Source organism: Panthera tigris, chromosome B3 (assembly GCF_018350195.1).
Source record: "Panthera tigris isolate Pti1 chromosome B3, P.tigris_Pti1_mat1.1, whole genome shotgun sequence".
NCBI lineage: Eukaryota > Metazoa > Chordata > Mammalia > Carnivora > Felidae > Panthera > Panthera tigris.
The window spans coordinates 46,215,557-46,231,972 of record NC_056665.1 but is presented as its reverse complement, the minus strand read 5'-3'; the positions used below and the strand labels follow the sequence as shown (position 1 = coordinate 46,231,972).

At 44.7% G+C, this 16,416-nt stretch overlaps 1 non-coding gene across 1 annotated transcript; it reads left to right on the top strand.

Moving 5' to 3' along the window:
* Positions 1-15,979: 15,979 nt before the first annotated feature.
* On the top strand, positions 15,980-16,086 carry LOC122239800. Its single transcript, XR_006219186.1, has one exon. It is a non-coding gene; the product is annotated as a U6 spliceosomal RNA (small nuclear RNA).
* Positions 16,087-16,416: the final 330 nt, after the last annotated feature.

The following is a 16,416-nucleotide window of genomic DNA, read 5'->3' as shown; positions in this document are numbered from 1 at the left end:
TATGGATCCACCTAGAACCGAGTCCACAGGTAGGAAAGGAGATGTGACATAGAGCAATTTCCAACAGACAGAATGGAAAGTAGAGCTTTACCTGGGAGGACGTAGAGAATTCTGGAGAGATGAGCCTGGGAAGAAGTAGCTACCTGAGACCCCACTCCCACCCCATCTCTGAGCCTTAGCTCATGGAAGGGGGTGGGGTAGATAAAAACTGAAGGGAAAGAAGGAAAAGCTGAACTGAGAGCAAGATTCACTGCATTTCCATTTGGAATTCTAGCAGAGACCACCTCATGTTGCACCTGAGCCACCATAGGGTGGCCATGGCTGGTCCGAATGACAACGTGGGATGTTCAAGAAGAGAGAGGACTCAGTGCCCCTGAATGTCTCCACTTCCATGTGGTGTGGAGGTGCCCAGAAGTTCTCACCTGTGCATAGTAAGGGACAGAGTTGAGAGCAAGGGACCCACGTTGGGTGGCCATTGTGAGAGAGGCCAAGTGACCAGATGGAGAATGTGGCTGGTGCTCAGGGCATCTCTGTAGCCAGTGAGGTCTGATGTGGGTCGAATCAATGAGAGGGGATGACCAAGCACTGAAGGTGCCAAGACGGCAAACCCCAAGTTATACTGCCATGATGTGTCAGTAGCAGATGCACAAGGACAGACACCAGGGCTAGAAAGAGTCCAGGTGGAGGTCAGTGGAAGCTGACAGAGAAGCACAGAGCTCAGACCAGAAGCCTCTCTCTCTAGGATGTGAAGATGGAGAAACTTCTCTTGTTCAAAGGCAGTGTGGAATGGGGAAGGAAGGGGACATCCTCTGAAAGCTGACAGTGGCCCTGAACTTCAAATTGACTAATTGCTCCAAAGGCCCTTTAAACCCAGGAAAGTCATGGTGTAAGGCATGGCTGACAGGGAACGGCTTTTTCCAACTCTGAACGGGACCATTTCAACATTTGCATGATCTCCCTCACATGCTGCACACCATGGGTGCATGCGCAGTCAACTGCAAGAATCTGGTGTTGCAGGAGGGTGAGGGAGACACGGGTCCTTGTCTTACAGAATCAACGAATGAATCTCGCGGACAGCAGAGAGCGAGCAAAGTGATAGAGTTTATTGAGGGAAAGTACAAAGCTCTCAAGAGTGAGAGGGGTCCCTACTGGGTTGCCACTGAAGAATTTTGTCCCCAACTTTTTACTAGGACTTATCAGAAAGTCTGTGAGACTCCATGCATGGCACCTAGCCTGGAGGGTCAGGAATACCTTCATCCTTTTTTCCCCCCAAACCCTGCCGCTTCTTCAGCCTCCCACTTGCAGCTACAGCCTGCCTTCCCGAGGCTCTCTTGTCTCTCCCTGCCTAATTTAACCTTTTCCCTATTCACTGGCAGGAGCTGCCAGTGCACAAGATCTGAAACAGAAAGAAATGAAAGTATGAGGTGTGCAGAGGCCACAGTAATGTGGCAAGGAGAAAGAGAAGGAGAAATCCATCTGAAGGATAACACTGGCAGGACTGAATGTTGCTCACCGAACAGGCATTCTGCATCCCCCCCTGCTCCAAGCATGGCCTGGAGACCACCCAGAGCTTGCCAGAAATCCAGAACAGCAGGCCACACCCTAGACCTATTGCACCTATTCTTTTTCTTTTTCTTTTTCCAGCTTTATTGAGATATAATTGACATATAGTTTTGTGTAAAGTTTAATGTGTACAGTGCGATGACTTAATGAATGTATATATTATTTACCATAACGTATATATATATATATCTATGGGTGTACGACAGTAGGGTTAGTTAACATCATTCACCTCCCATAATTATCATTTCATTGTTGTTATGATGAAAACATTTAAGGTTTGTTCTCCTAGCAACTTTCAAGAAGACAATACAGTGTTGTTAACTACAGTCATCAAGTTGTACATTAGCTCCCCAAACTTATCCCTCTTATAACTGGAAGTTTTTGCCATTTGTCTAACATCTCCCCATCTTCCCCACACCCCACCCCCATCCCCTGGCAGCCACCATCTACTCTCTGTGTCTATAAGCTCGGCTTTTTTTACATTCCTCATTTAAGTTAGAGCCTGCAATATTTGTCTTTCTCCGTTTCTACTGATTTTCCTATGAACTCAGGTGATTGGTGAGCACATTCCAGTTTGAGAGGTATTGTGTTACATGATTTAACACGATCAATTCAATACAACAATTCCATGAATTAAAGAGTATTCTCCCCATTTTGCAAATGAGCAAACTGAGACCCAGCCAAGTTCACATATCCAGTAAGTGCTAGAACCAAGATACCCACACAAGCAATCTGACTCCAGGACCCACCCTCTTCTCTATTACCAAAAGCATAGGCTCATCCAACGATTGGTTCCTGGTCGAATGTGCATGTACCATGTGTTGATGCCTGCCTGGAACATTTGGAATGATCTGTGGACCTACAGCAGTGATGAGATTTCCTTGTCCAATGTGTTTTCCAAAGTAAAACACCAAATATTCATGATTCAAACCATGTCCAAGATTCTGTGTGATCAAGAGCACCCAGTATTTTAAGCTTTAGGGCAATTCATAGCTATCATGTCTAAATTGTTCTGCTTGTTCTAAATTTGCCCTGCATGTGTACCTTTCAAGAATAGTTCTTTTAGCTGATAACCCCCATTTTCAAATGCAAATGTGTTTTGAAATGTATCCGTTCAATCACTTCTCCCTCAAAATCATACTACCGCTGAATTACTCCAAAGGAATCCATAGTGAAGCACGGAACATTTTCAAGCTTAATCCTGTGGTGCTTTTCATCTAAAAAGGTGACTAACAGCTTGCATAAGCTTATAACCAGACTTAAAGCTTAAAATCCCTGTGGAGTTTGCAAAGGGCATCGAGACAGCAAGCCAAACCTGGGAACCACAAAATGTCTTTGCATGCTGACTTACCTACCCGTCAGTCACGAAACCGGTCTGAATTAAAATTGCTGTTACTCATTTCAGTACCGCAACCTGTATTTTCCTGACAGTGAATTGAAAAAGGATTCCCTCTGTTAAGAAAAATAAGAAACAGCTCCTATGTAACAAATGTTAATTAGGTCATGCAATGTGGTGAAAAGCGATTTGAAGCGTGAGGAAACCCATGCACCACTACCTGACATCAAGTGGGTAATTATAAACATATGTTTGAAGAAATGAATCAAATCCAGTCTCAGGTCTGGAGCTCACTAGCTCTTTGAACTTAGGGAACTCACTCTGCTCTCCAGGTTCATTTTCCTTGGCCTCAACGATTTCCTAAGATTCCTTCTAGCTCCACAGTCTCAAATTTTAAATCAGACCTTAATTATGTGCTAAGTAAAGTATAATATATTTCATTTGAAGGATGGCATACTGACAAAGATAGTTAAGAAGATGACAAGGCAGCATGGAAAGTACTCATTACATAACATGGAATACAAAATGTTGTTTATACTTTCTAAAGCTATAAGGAAGATTCTGTGCACATTTGGGCAGAAGCTGGAAGGAGAGGGAACAAAGAAAACAGAGTGAGATCATGGGTGGGTGAAGTTTCCTTGTAGTTGGATTTCCACTAATTTGCTGTTTAAAAGTCATACGTTTAGGGAAGCATATCTTGATGTTCTTTGGAAGAACTGTTTGCCTGGTAGTTTGCTGTCATTTATTTTCCCAGCTTCTGAGTCGATGGTAGCCAGGCTGATCTCTCTGCTATTCATGGACTGCATCAGGGGAGCTCAATATTGTTTCCAAAGTGGTCACATGCCTGTGTGCGTAGCCAGGCCCCCATCCTCTGAGCCCAAACCAATAATCACAAACTCTGCACTTGTGTTTCCCTCCACTGCTGGCTGGGAGGCAACAGGTATGGAACATAATGGTCCAGTAGGAGAACCTCAGGTGGGAAGAGAGCTCAAGGTTTGCTCTGTCCTTCCTCTGAGGTAGCCCATGTGGAGTGTCTGCCTGATTCACAAAGAAGCCTTTCACTGCCTACCCTTGATCCACAACCAAGGGCTGCAGCAGCCATGTTGGACAATACGTCTCTGCTCCCTCCCATGGCAACATCAATAGGTCCATCTGAGCGCCTGACCTGAGATGGCCAAGCAGACCCTCTTAGCCAGAAATCTGAAGTTGGGATGAAAAAGGGTCAGTCTCTCAACATGGATAAATCCAAAACGTGTAAGCATGGGTGCTGTGGGATAGACATTTCTGATCACCCATGTAGACGGTAAAAGCAAAGTTCATATCAGGAGCAGGATGTCTCTGTGCTCTCTGGTCCAGCCCTGCCCCCAGGGATGCCACAGCCTGCCCCTGGGTTCTGGGAAACAGCCTAAATTCTTAAATAAAGTCCCCTTTCAGGTTAGGCTAAGGCAAGTTGGTTTCTGTTACTTGCAATCCATCATGTATTAATACAGTTTATCTATGGGAACCTCCCAGGATCCCATACAAGTGCTTGTGTGACCTGACCCTGCCTGGAGCCCCACCCGGTCACCCACTGGTGTCCCAGCCAAACCGGGCCTCAGCTGGTAGTGCCACACAATGGGTCTTGCTGGGCTTTGCTGCTGCTCTGCCTGAAATGTTCACCAGCCTGCTGAGCTCTGTCCCCAGCCCGAAGGCATCAGCAGGTAAAAAAGCCTGGCTGCAGGGGTCTGCTTACCTCCTCCCTTTACTTCAGCCTTGCATATGATTAAAGCACTCAGAAAGAGTGCTGCCTGGGATGCCAGGAACTTCTCTTTCTAATCCCTGCTAGCCAGAACAGACTTTGAGTGTTCAGAGAGCAGATCCTCCCGGGGAAGCTAAGGGAGGCTCACTGCTGCAGCCTGAGACACTGCTGCTCTCATTCGGGTTTGCTGCATTCTTTATTTATAAGGATCCTGGGCATCCAGGTTAAAAGTTGGCAGTAGCCAGCATCCCCACACTTAATGAGGAATCAACAGCCTGGTGAAAAACTTGGTGCATGGGGCTTCTCCGAACTTGCCTGAGGAGAGGGACACCTTGCCTCCCAAAAGACGTTCCGAAGAGCAGCAGATGTACACAGTTTAATCCTACCTATTTGAAAGGCACAACAATGACTTAACATTATGTAATACATAACACAGTGCCTCACAAAAGTCATCTAACCCAGGTGGTATTATCAGCCCTAGTTAGCAGATAAGGAAACTGGTTAGGCAACTTGCTGAGGTTACACAGGGACAAAGGGGGCCCCCAGGTCCAAAGCTAGTGGCTTGGCCCCAGCCACTGTCCCCTAGCCAGGGGTTCTCAGGGCATGCTCCCTGGACCAGCAATAGCAGCATCTCTTAGGGGGTCCTGGTTAGAAACACGAGTTCTTGGGCCCCCACCCAGACCGACTAAATCACAGGCTTTGGTGTCAGGGCCTGGCTGGCAATCTGGGTGTTAACAAGCCCTCCCCAAGGGATTATGATGCATGTGCTGGACCCTCACTGTTCAATGTGGGTCTCAGTCCAGCTGCATCAGCATCTCTGGAGAGTTAAATAAAAATGCAGACCCTCAGGCCCTGCCCCAGACCCAGCGAGTCACAATCTGCATTTTTGACATTTTCCGGTGACTTGTTTACATATTAGAGTTTAAAAATTAAAAAGCAATGCTAGGGGCATGTGGGTGGCTCAGTCAGTTAAGCACCCAATTCTTGATTTCGAACCAGGTCATGATCTCAATGGTTTGTGGGATCGAGCCCCAAGGTGAGCTCTGTGCTGACAGCATGGAGCCTGCTTGGGATTCTCTCCCCCTCTCTCTCTGTACCTCCCCTGTTTTGCTCATGCTTGCTCACTCTCTGTCTCTGTCTCTCAAAACAAATAAATAAACTTAAAATAAAATAAGCAAATAAATAAAGAAATAGCACCGCTCTCCACTGTGAGAATCAAGCAGTTGACCCTTAATACAGTATCAGAGCTCTTAGTCCCAGGGCACATGCTGTTTTCTAAGTAAATGAATCATAGCTCCATTTTTCTTACCAAGGATTGGTTTCAAAAGAGGCATGTGAGCATAATTCTAACCAACAAGACAGGAGAAATTAACATAAATGTTTCCTTGGTATAAAAAAAGAAATACATGGGGCCACCTCAACTCATTAGGATGGCTACTATCAACAAGAAGGGAAGGGAAGGGAAGGGAAGGGAAGGGAAGGGAAGGGAAGGGAAGGGAAGGGAAGGGAAGGGAAGGGAAGGGAAGGGAAGGGAAGGGAAGGGAAGGGAAGGGAGGGAGAAGGAAGGAGGGAAGGAAGGAAGGAAGGAAGGAAGGAAGGAAGGAAGGAAGGAGGGAAGGAAGGAAAGAAGGAAGGAAGGGAGGGAGGGAAGGAATGAAGGAGGGAGGGAAGGAGGGAGGGTGGGAGGGAAGAAAACAAGTATTGGCAAGGATGTGGAGAAATTGGAACACATTGCACTGTCGATCGGAATGCAAAATGGCACTAGGGAGAAAAGTTTGGCAGTTCCTCAGAAAATTAAAAGTAGAGTTTTCAGGTGACCCAGTAATTCCACTTGTGGATTAGAGCCAAAAGAATTGAAAGCAAGGTCTCCAAGAGAGATTTGTACACCCACGTTCATAGTAGCATTATTCACAATGGCTAAAATGTGGAAGCAGCCCAAGTATCCAACAACAGTGAATAGATAAACGAAATGTGGTATATACGTAGAATGGAACATTATTTAGCCTTATAAAAGAAGGAGATTCTACCACATGCTAAAGCATGGATAAAACTTTAGGACATTATGGTATGTGAAATAAGCCAGTCTCAAAAAAACAAATAATGTATGATTTCACTTATGTGAGGTACCTACAGGAGTCCAATTCATAGAGACAGAAAGTAGAAGGGTGGATGCCAGAACCTGGGGCGAAGGGGGAGTGCGGAGTTGTTGGTTCATGGACATAGAGTTTCAGTTTTGCAACATGAAAAGAGGTAAGGAGGCCTGTTGCACAACAGTGTGCATAAACTTCACATTACCAAACTGGACACTTAAAAAAAAGCTAAGATGACAAGTTTTATGAGATATATATTTTACCAAAGTTAAAAATAATTTTGGGGGGCACCTGGGTGGCTCAGTCGGTTGAGTGTCCGACTTCAGCTCAGGTCATGATCTCACAGACGGTGAGTTCGAGCCCCGCATCGGGCTGTCTGCTGTCAGTACAGAACCTGCTTCGGATCCTCTGTTCCCCTCTCCCTTTGCCCCTTCCCCTGCTCACGTTCTCAAAAATCAATAAACGTAAAAAAGTGTTTTTTTAATAATAATTTTTTTAAAAAGAGACACAAAGAAGAGAATATCATTTTTTTTCTGCCTCAGGATTTTATCATGTCCTCATATAGTAACTGGAATAGCTGCCAAAATTTGGGGACCCTTTGTGGAGAGGAAAAAAGATGAGAAAAATACAAATCTTTGCTGATGCCTTTGAGTCACTGCATTAACAAGCCCTGGATCAGCCATATCTCCAGGATTCGTATAATGTAAAATATTTTTAATTACTTATGCTACTTTGAGTTTTCTGTTAGTTACAGCCAAAAGCATCTTTACAGATACCAGGCTCTAAGTACCCAACAAGAGGCAAGAAGCCAGTATGGCTCACGAAGATGAAAAGGCCTGGCTTTGAAGCTTTCAATTTTGCTGCCACAGCAGTGAAATTGTCTGGCAGTGATTATATAGAGAAAGTCTCCATGTCCTACTTGCTCATAATTTTTTTTTTTTTTTTTTTAGTTCTCAGATATTGCTGTGCAATATATGCTTTTACAAGGAATCACTAAATTACGCTAACTGCTTGGATGGCTATCATTTCATGCAATACAATGCAGCTGATAAAACGATGCTGAAGGCAAATGCTTATTAACATGAAAAGCACCTTATCAGTGTACTAAGTGGGGGTAAATGCAAGTCACAAAGTGGTATGATTCAGTTTCTTATGTATCAGCTCCAACTACTTATAGATAAGTAGGCAGGCAGATAGATGAATGGATATGAATACACAAATCTATGTGAAGACAGAATAAGAAAGCAAACCAGATACTTACACCGATTATACCTTGGAGTCAGGCACTATATGCTTTGTTTTATTCTTTTCCATATATATTTTTCTAAATTTTCTTCGGTAAACCTCCCTCTTTTCTGATAATGAAAACATAAGTCTTTTTAAAATCTTATGGAATAATTTGATTCACTTTGCTTCCACAGACATGATTTTTCTCAAAGACCTGAGTATTTAATTTCCTACATATCTAACTTTTTGTTTTAACCGTTTAGAGAGGACATCACCATAACATATGACATAGATCTCTGCCCCTGAAATGGTGCCTACTGATCACAACTAATGATGCTGATGACACGGGCTTATTATATTATACCCATCATTACACAGTGGTGACCTCAGGCCATATTCAAGGGTGTGGCACACCTTGTCCCTCTCTGAACCACCCCAGTTTGCTGTGGCTTTAGTTCTTGGATCTGCTTTGAATAGTTTCAGTGTCTTCAGGCATTCCACATTTGTCCATGTGTCTGTCTGTTTCACACCCTCTTTTCCCCACTACTCCGCAGTCTCCCATATACCGAATCTTTGGAAATCTGATGAACTCTATGGTTATCACTGAGTGTCAAGGAGAAGTAAATATTTTCTGTGTGAAACTTCAAAAAAAAAAAAAAAAAGAAGCTTTTTTTTTAGAAGAGAGGCCCAAGAACTTTGGTGTGAGGAAGGCTATGCCATTTGGCTGCACACAGCCTTTGCTGGCTCGCCTCCTGGCTCCTGCATGATTCAAAATTGGCAAAGATGCTGGAGACCAGAGTTCTGCATAAATGAAGTGGGAGTGTTTCTGATAACTAAAAGCTACTCGATTAAGAAATAGCATGACTCTGGATCTCTGGACACGTCTCTCCTAAAGAAGGCGGCTGCAGATGGCAGGAACAGAGCCAACTGGGGTCCCTTCTACCCCCATCAAAGTGAGGTTATTTAGGTTCACCACCTGGTTATTAGATTCGCCAGATGGCAAGCCTGAGTAACTGCTCGGAAAGAGAGTAACCAGCCAATCCATTACCCGAGCACACCCGATACTGTTGATTTAACATGTGATGCACATACTAGTACATAATACGGGTAATGAGGCATCACAGAGCCATCATAGAGGCAGCCATCTGGGCTTGTGTGGGACAGCCCTGTGCACAGCGGCCATGGGAAAAACCCGACTGGGTTTGCTGAGGCAGGGACCAGGGGGAGGTGGAGCTGGGGGAGGCAGGAAGTGGGGCGTGTGCCCACACGTCTGCTGTCCACAATATTCGAATATTTTGCTCCCATCGCTGAGATATTGCTGACTCCTGCCCAGTTCTGAGAATTGTCTGGTTCTCAGGTTTTCCATGTTGTTATTTTCCACTGCAATGAAAAAGCATATTTACACCAATGAGGGGGAAATGGAACCGTGACTAGAGGTGGATTTGAACCCTTTGACAGTCCTAGTCCAACTCTGATGGTTACTGAGAGTAGGGGTGGGGACAGTGTCTTTGGCTCTCCTCTAGAACAGGCTCGTGGAGGAAATCTTCCTCTGTCCCCCCCACAGTCCCACTGGGGCTGCCACACAGAGGGCCTAAGAACCACAGAGAAGAAGGCCCAGAAAGAAACCCAGGTGAATCGGGCCATGCCCACATTTGTCCCTGGAAGCTGCATGGAGACAGCGGGATTCCTTGTCACAGTTCCTATCCCCCCATGTCTTCCCCTCATCCCCCCACAGTGCCCACCACGGCACCGCCCAGATCAAGCAGTCAGCTCAGTTATTTATTCAGCAAACACTTACTAGTTGCTGGGCACTTGGAGACACCGTGTAAAAGGCTCCCAGAATCTCTGTATTGTTTCTTACCATTACATACAAATCTACAATTACCTCCAAGTAAAAAGGTGTCATTAAAAATTAAATTAGAAAAGCTTGAATATGCCTGATAGAGAGCGACCAAGCAGAAACAAGTGAAGACGACCCAGAAATGTTGTGAGAGAGACGGAGCCAGGGCCAAGCATCTGACCGACTGCTACATGGAAGAGGGCACAAATGTGTGCTGAGGGTCTCAGAGGGCAGTGGGACAGGGAGGGCAAGTCAAGGCAGAGGATGAGACCTCATGTTGGAGGACACCAGGACACGGGAGAAAGCAGAGGGACCCGGCAGGGGTGCGGCACCCTGAGGCAGGGAGCCCCTTTCCTGGCAGGGCTCTGGCAGACCGTGGGCAGCTATTCGTTAGGCACCTTCTAGGTTTCTTCCCAGCTCTAGGAATGTATGAGATGCTGACCTATTTTCAAAACCAATTTTCCTCACTGGCTCATTTTTTGTTCCAACTGACCTGTGACTGTAAATAAGGCGGCCGGTGTCTGTAATCCAGCTCTTCAGAAGCTGAGCACTTTCCACGACTGAACTTCTGAGCCATCAGGTGGGGTGGAAAATGCTCTTGTGACCCACTCTAAGGGACTGTCACCCTCCCTGCTGCCATCTAAGGAATGTCCTCCTCGAGGCCATCCCCATAGCCTCCATCATTCCCGCAGGGGAGGAGAGTGGCTGTGAGAGCCTAGAAAAGTCCTCACCCATGCTTTGTATCAAACATACAGGAATAAACCCAAATGCCAAGGGGAATTCAACATCCATCACATTTTTATCGTATTGTCTATGCTGTTGTCATGCTCGTTTCAGATCCTCGAAAATGCACAATAACCCCATGAGGCCACAAGTGCCGGGGTCTCACAGAAAGAGTAAAAGTAAGAGATAGAGCAGGCCTCACACCCCCAGCTTCTGACTCTGGTGTGCATGCTTTATACTCAACCCCACCGTTCCCAGCCTATGGTTTTGCCTTCTTAGTATCAAGATGTTCTTTGCCTCTTCTGATCTCGGCTTTGCTCTCTCATCATTGACCCCCATGCGCCCTCATCCTATTTCATCAGTGTTATACCGTCTATGTCTCAGCACTTCAAAGTTATGTTCAGCTTCTCTGTGACTCTCCAAGTTTCCCAGACTGTAGTGTCTCCAGTCTCGCTAGCCTGATGCATTTTAGCCCCTGAGCACCGGATCTTCTCCTCTGTCTCACTCCAATATGGGGAGAAACCTGAAACAAACCTTTCTTAGATGCCAATCTGTTGGTTCTTGCTGGTGTTTCTGCATGTTTCACAGCCACTGTGGCAAGACCAAAACCCAGGATGGCTTAGCCTCAGTCAGCAGCAAGCAACAGTCCCAGGACTACAGCAAGGAGAGGCCAGCTGAGTGGTTGGTGAGACCCAGCAGTGAATATATGAACTAAGAACCATGGATGAGGAGTTAGGAAGGTGGACAACCTTATAGGGGGCCAACCTGAGAAAGCAAATAGTATCTCGGTTTGTCTGAAATAAGGAAGCTTTTAAAGGGCCAGGTATGGCTGTCTCTTTTTGCTCCACAATGTCTTAAAGGCACCACCTGTCACCCGCTGGCTGACTGATTCAGCAGCCTGGGAGTTCACAGGGGGCCGGCCTGCCTTGGACACAACCCTGTTGATTGGAGCCAAAGCACCTCACACAACAGTCTTAGGTCAAAGCCAACAGATATCTTCACACCCTAACTCATAGAGAAAGTCAGGATGGGAGAATAATAATTGACTGTATCCCTCATCAAAACAAATGCCTCATCATGGCATATTTAGTGTTTCCACTAATACATGGAAAACAAAAGTTGAATTCTTTCTCAGCTGCAAAGCCTAGTACATCACTGCCAAGAAGGAAGCATTTAATAAAATCCTTCTTTTTTAGGTGTTCTGTGGAGCCCAACCTCCAAGCTCACAGTGCAATGAGAATAACCCATGCACAGCACATCGACCCAACAAATATTTATTGAGCATACCTACTATATGCCAGGCACCAAGCTAGGCTCTGACAGTTTTTCAGAGCTGCCCTTTAATGTTCACATATACAATCAAGTCTGACCTGCATAAAACTAAGTGACATGGGTGTTATCCCCATTTAGCAGATGAGTAAACTGAGGTTCACCAAGTTTAAATTTTTTTTAAGTTTATTAATTTTTGAGAGAGAGAGAGTGAGCAGGGGAGGCGAAGAGAGAAAGAGGGAGACACAGAATACAAAGTAGGCTCCAGGCTCTGAGCCTTCAGCACAGAGTCTGACAACGGGGGGGAGGGGGGTGGGGCTTGAGCCCACGAACAGTGAGATCATGACCCGAACAAAAGTTGGACACTTAACTGACTTAGCCACCCAGGCACCCCTGAGGCTCATCAAGTTTAGATGAATGGTCCAAGGTCATAGGACTAGTGCTTAATATATAGCATAGATACATGGCCATATAAACTTTTACTCACTGGGAAAGAATCTCAGGGAATACTCATCCTTCATGCCCCTGGATGCCTATGGACCCTTTCCTACCTGTGCCTCCTTTCCACCCTACCATTTTTAGGCTTGTCACCTCGTGTCTATAAGATGGCTGCTTCAACTCTAGTTTCATGTCCTTGCAGGAGTTTATCCAAAGGAAGATCCAGGTCATATGACCACCCAGCAGCAAGGGTAGCTGGGAAGGCAAGAATCTGGTATTTGTAACCTTAAGGGGGGGGGGGGCAGGTGCACAAGGAGGAAAGTTGGAAATGGCTATTGGATAGCCATCTCTGCTGCAGGTAACTTTCTGATTCCTAATTAGGGCCAGCACTGAAAACTAATTCTTCCTGAGTCGAAATATGGATTTCTTGACACTACCTATAGGTTGCTTTATTAGTTTTCTATGGCTGTGTTATAGCTTAATGCAGCTTAACTCCTGGCAGCTTAAGACAATACCCATTTATTTTCTCAGAGTTCTATAAGCCAGAAATCAGGGAAGGCTTGAGTGGGTTCTCTGCTTAGACACTTGCAAGGCTAAAATCAAGGTGTTAGCGGCCCGAGCTCTCATCTGGGACTCTGGGGAAAAATTCACTTCCAAGATCATTCAGATTTTTGGTAGATTTCAGGTTTTTGCAGCTGTAAGACTGAGGTCTCTGTGGCCTTGCTGACTGTCCGCCAGGATCACTTTCAAGTCCAAAGGCCATTCTCCACCCTAGAGCGAGGCCCCCTCCATCTTCAATGCCAGCAATGGTGCACTGACTCCTTCTCATACTTTTATCTCTCTGACTTTCCCTTCTGCCACCAACTGAAGAAAACTCCCTGCTTTTAAAAGAATTAAATTAGAGGGATGCTGGGTGGATCAGTCGGTTAAGCATCCTTCTCTTGGTTTCAGCCCAGGTCATGATGTCACGGTTTTGTGACTTCAAGTCCTGCATAGGGCTCTGCACTGACAGCACAGAGTCTGCTTACTTGGGATTCTCTCTCTCCTTCCCTCTCTGCCCCTCCCCTGCTAGTGCACTCTGTCTCTAATAAATAAACTTACAAATAAATAAATAAATAAATAAATAAATAAATAAATAAATGACTTAAATTAGAGTATGCCCACACAGATAATCTGCATTTTGCCATAATCACAGGAATTAACACCAGAGGATGAAGATCGTGGGAGCCATCTTAAAATTCTGTCTACCTCAGTTGCCATTAAAAAAAAAAATCAGGATTTATTCTTATAGTTCAAGGTAGGGTCACCCTTCCCTGATTCACAATAAGAGAAGGAGGACTTCCAATCAAAACAGGGACTCTGCAAGCAAAAAATTAAAGGAAAGAATGGCTGTTGGGTAGACAACCAAGGGTGTCTGTGATCAACTTTTTTTCTGTGAAACTGTGATATTAACCCTAACTTAGTTACACAGTGGAATCCCACCTAGCTGGTAGACATTTTTTTGAATGAGAACATGGTATATAAATGAGAACATGTCCACTGACCAGGACATGTATTCCTGCTTCCCTTAACTTTCCTCCCTCCCTCACTCCCCTCCTCATCCTGTACCTCGTCCTTAGCCTGAAATGTGCCCCCCCACACAGACTCATGAAGAATGCTGGCCAACAGGGAATTTTAAAGGGTTTTCTTATAAAAGCATTTAATGTGGCTAGATTTCTCATGTTGATTTTTTACTGGTTTGCATCTATCAGGCAAAAGGGAAGGAAAAGGGTTTACAGGAAGAGGAGGCCCATCTCTCAGAGCTTACACAGAGCAGACCTAGCAGTGCCCACGGTGTTTCTAATGAGCCCTGCTGGCTTTTCCAAGTCTTTCCAAAGAGAAATCACCCAACCTCTCCTCTTCAGAGATGCCTCATTACCAGCTCTTTCAATGCATTGTTTTCTGTTTCACTGCCTTAAACTTGACTCAGACCACCCATGTTTTTTATTTCAATTAGTTTTCCCTGCTTTATGACATCTGTTTGGATTTCATCTTTTTTTTTTCTTTCTCCTTCACGAAAAAGTCTAAAATCCCAAGTCAGATGTCTCCAAAGAGCTTATGCGTGTTTGCACAAAACACGTGAAGATCCTTAAGAACTACAAATTATCAACAGGAACAGCTCAATTCCTTTCAGAATTCTTTACTTTCATGGAGGCTGTGTTTACCTTTTATTTTAAGTGCTTTCAAGCCCATTCTCTTGAAGTACCTTGCCTTACCATGAGCCCCGTTTGTTTGTTCTTGTTGCCTCCTTCATTCAGGAGAACCATCAATCAGTTTCTGAAACAAGGCAGCCTCTGTGCAGAATCAAAAGCCACCACATCACAGCTGATGGCAAGAGAATGCAGTGGGCATTGTTATTTGTACACAGGCCTTCATCCCTTTGAGAAGTACCTCTGTTTGAAATGAATGAGGCAGACAAGAGTGCTGGCTTCAAAAGCAACTATCCTCCTCTGGGCTTTTCTTGTTGAAAGTCCTGAGCAGCACAGTTACTAGAAAGTAAAGAGAATAAAAGGCAAATCTGAGGCAGGCTACAGGTTTCCTACACAAGAGACGCACACCTGGCCTCAGCCAGGCTGTGCGGCCAGACATCTGCCTTTACTTCGTACAGTTGGGTTTGCAAGGTTAATGTCAAAGAGGCTGTTTATTTTCTCCCAGTGATTATGAATAAAAAATACATAAATTTCCTTCACCAAAAGCCTCACCCAGAAGTATGACAGGCTCCTCTCTTTCCTGGTGCCCCTTAAGGGTATCAGTGCTGGTAGGAGCAGAGCTGCAGGAACTACTGTTGCCATGGTGATGACTTCTGGGCCAAGGGATTGGCTGATCCTTGGCCCAGCTCTTCCACCCAGCTATCACCTCCTCTGCATCAAGAGGCCTCCTTACTCCTTGATCCATTCTTCATTTGGCTGGAATGTTGGAGAGCACAGTTTTCCAAGGCACTTCATGACCCTTCTGTAGATTCTTGATGACCCTGATGTTGATTTGGACCTAAAGTCTTGGGATAGTGGAAAAGTTAAAACAATATTCAGGGCTCATATAGATGATCATCCTAATAATCGGCTTGAGAATCATCACGGTGATCTCTCAATTGCATAGAGTTTGCAATGACTGCTTGAAAGTTCAGAGCAAATATCTGGCCCATGACCAGGACGTGAAATGAACAGCACAATGTGTATTTGACATGACACCTCATTCATGAATTCACCTTATTTTTCCCATCCTTATCTGCCATGTCTGAATTTTCTTTTTAAGAAGTCTTATATTGTTTGCATCCTTAAAAAGTGTCTTAAATTCATTTGAAGCAAGGCTAACTATAAAGAAAGTATAAGTATATCCCTCAGAAATCCAATGAATTCTTGCTATTAGGATGGAAGGAAAAAGTGCAAAGGCTTTTCTGGCCAGGAAGGGGACGTTGCATAGTGCAAAACATCTAGACCATATTCTGTGTAAAATCAAATGGGATCATTTAATTTTTTATTCATTTTTGAGAAACGGAGAGAGACAGAGCACAAGTGGGGGAGGAGCAGAGAGAAAGGGTGACACAGAATCCGAAGCAGGCTCCAGGCTCCGAGCTGTCAGCACAAAGTCTGACGCACAGCTCAAACTCACAAACCAGGAGACCATGACCCGAGCCAAAGTCAGAGGCACCCAAATGCCCCTCAAATGGGATTACTTAAATGAATGTTTTCTGTTGAAGAAAAGAAAATGTACACTTGGTGTTTGCTTTGGCAGCGCATATGTTAAAACTAGAACAATACAGAGAAGATCGGCATGGTCTCTGCTCAAGGATGACACACAAATTCATAAAGTGTTCCATATTTCTAGATACTGGTCAAAGGGTACAAATTCCCAGCTATAAGAGAAATGAGATCTGGGGGTCTAATGCACAGGCTGGTGACTATAATTAACAATACTCTGTTATATATTTGAAAGTTATTAGCAGAGTAGTTCTTAACACACACACACACACACACACACACACACACACACACACAAATCATAATATGCAAAGGAATGAAGATGTTAACTAACTTTATGGTGGTAATCATTTTGCAATATATACATGTGTCTAATCATCACATTGTATGCCTTAAACTTACATATGTTATATGTCACTAATATCTCAGTAAAGCTAAGAAGAAAAAATTGCCTC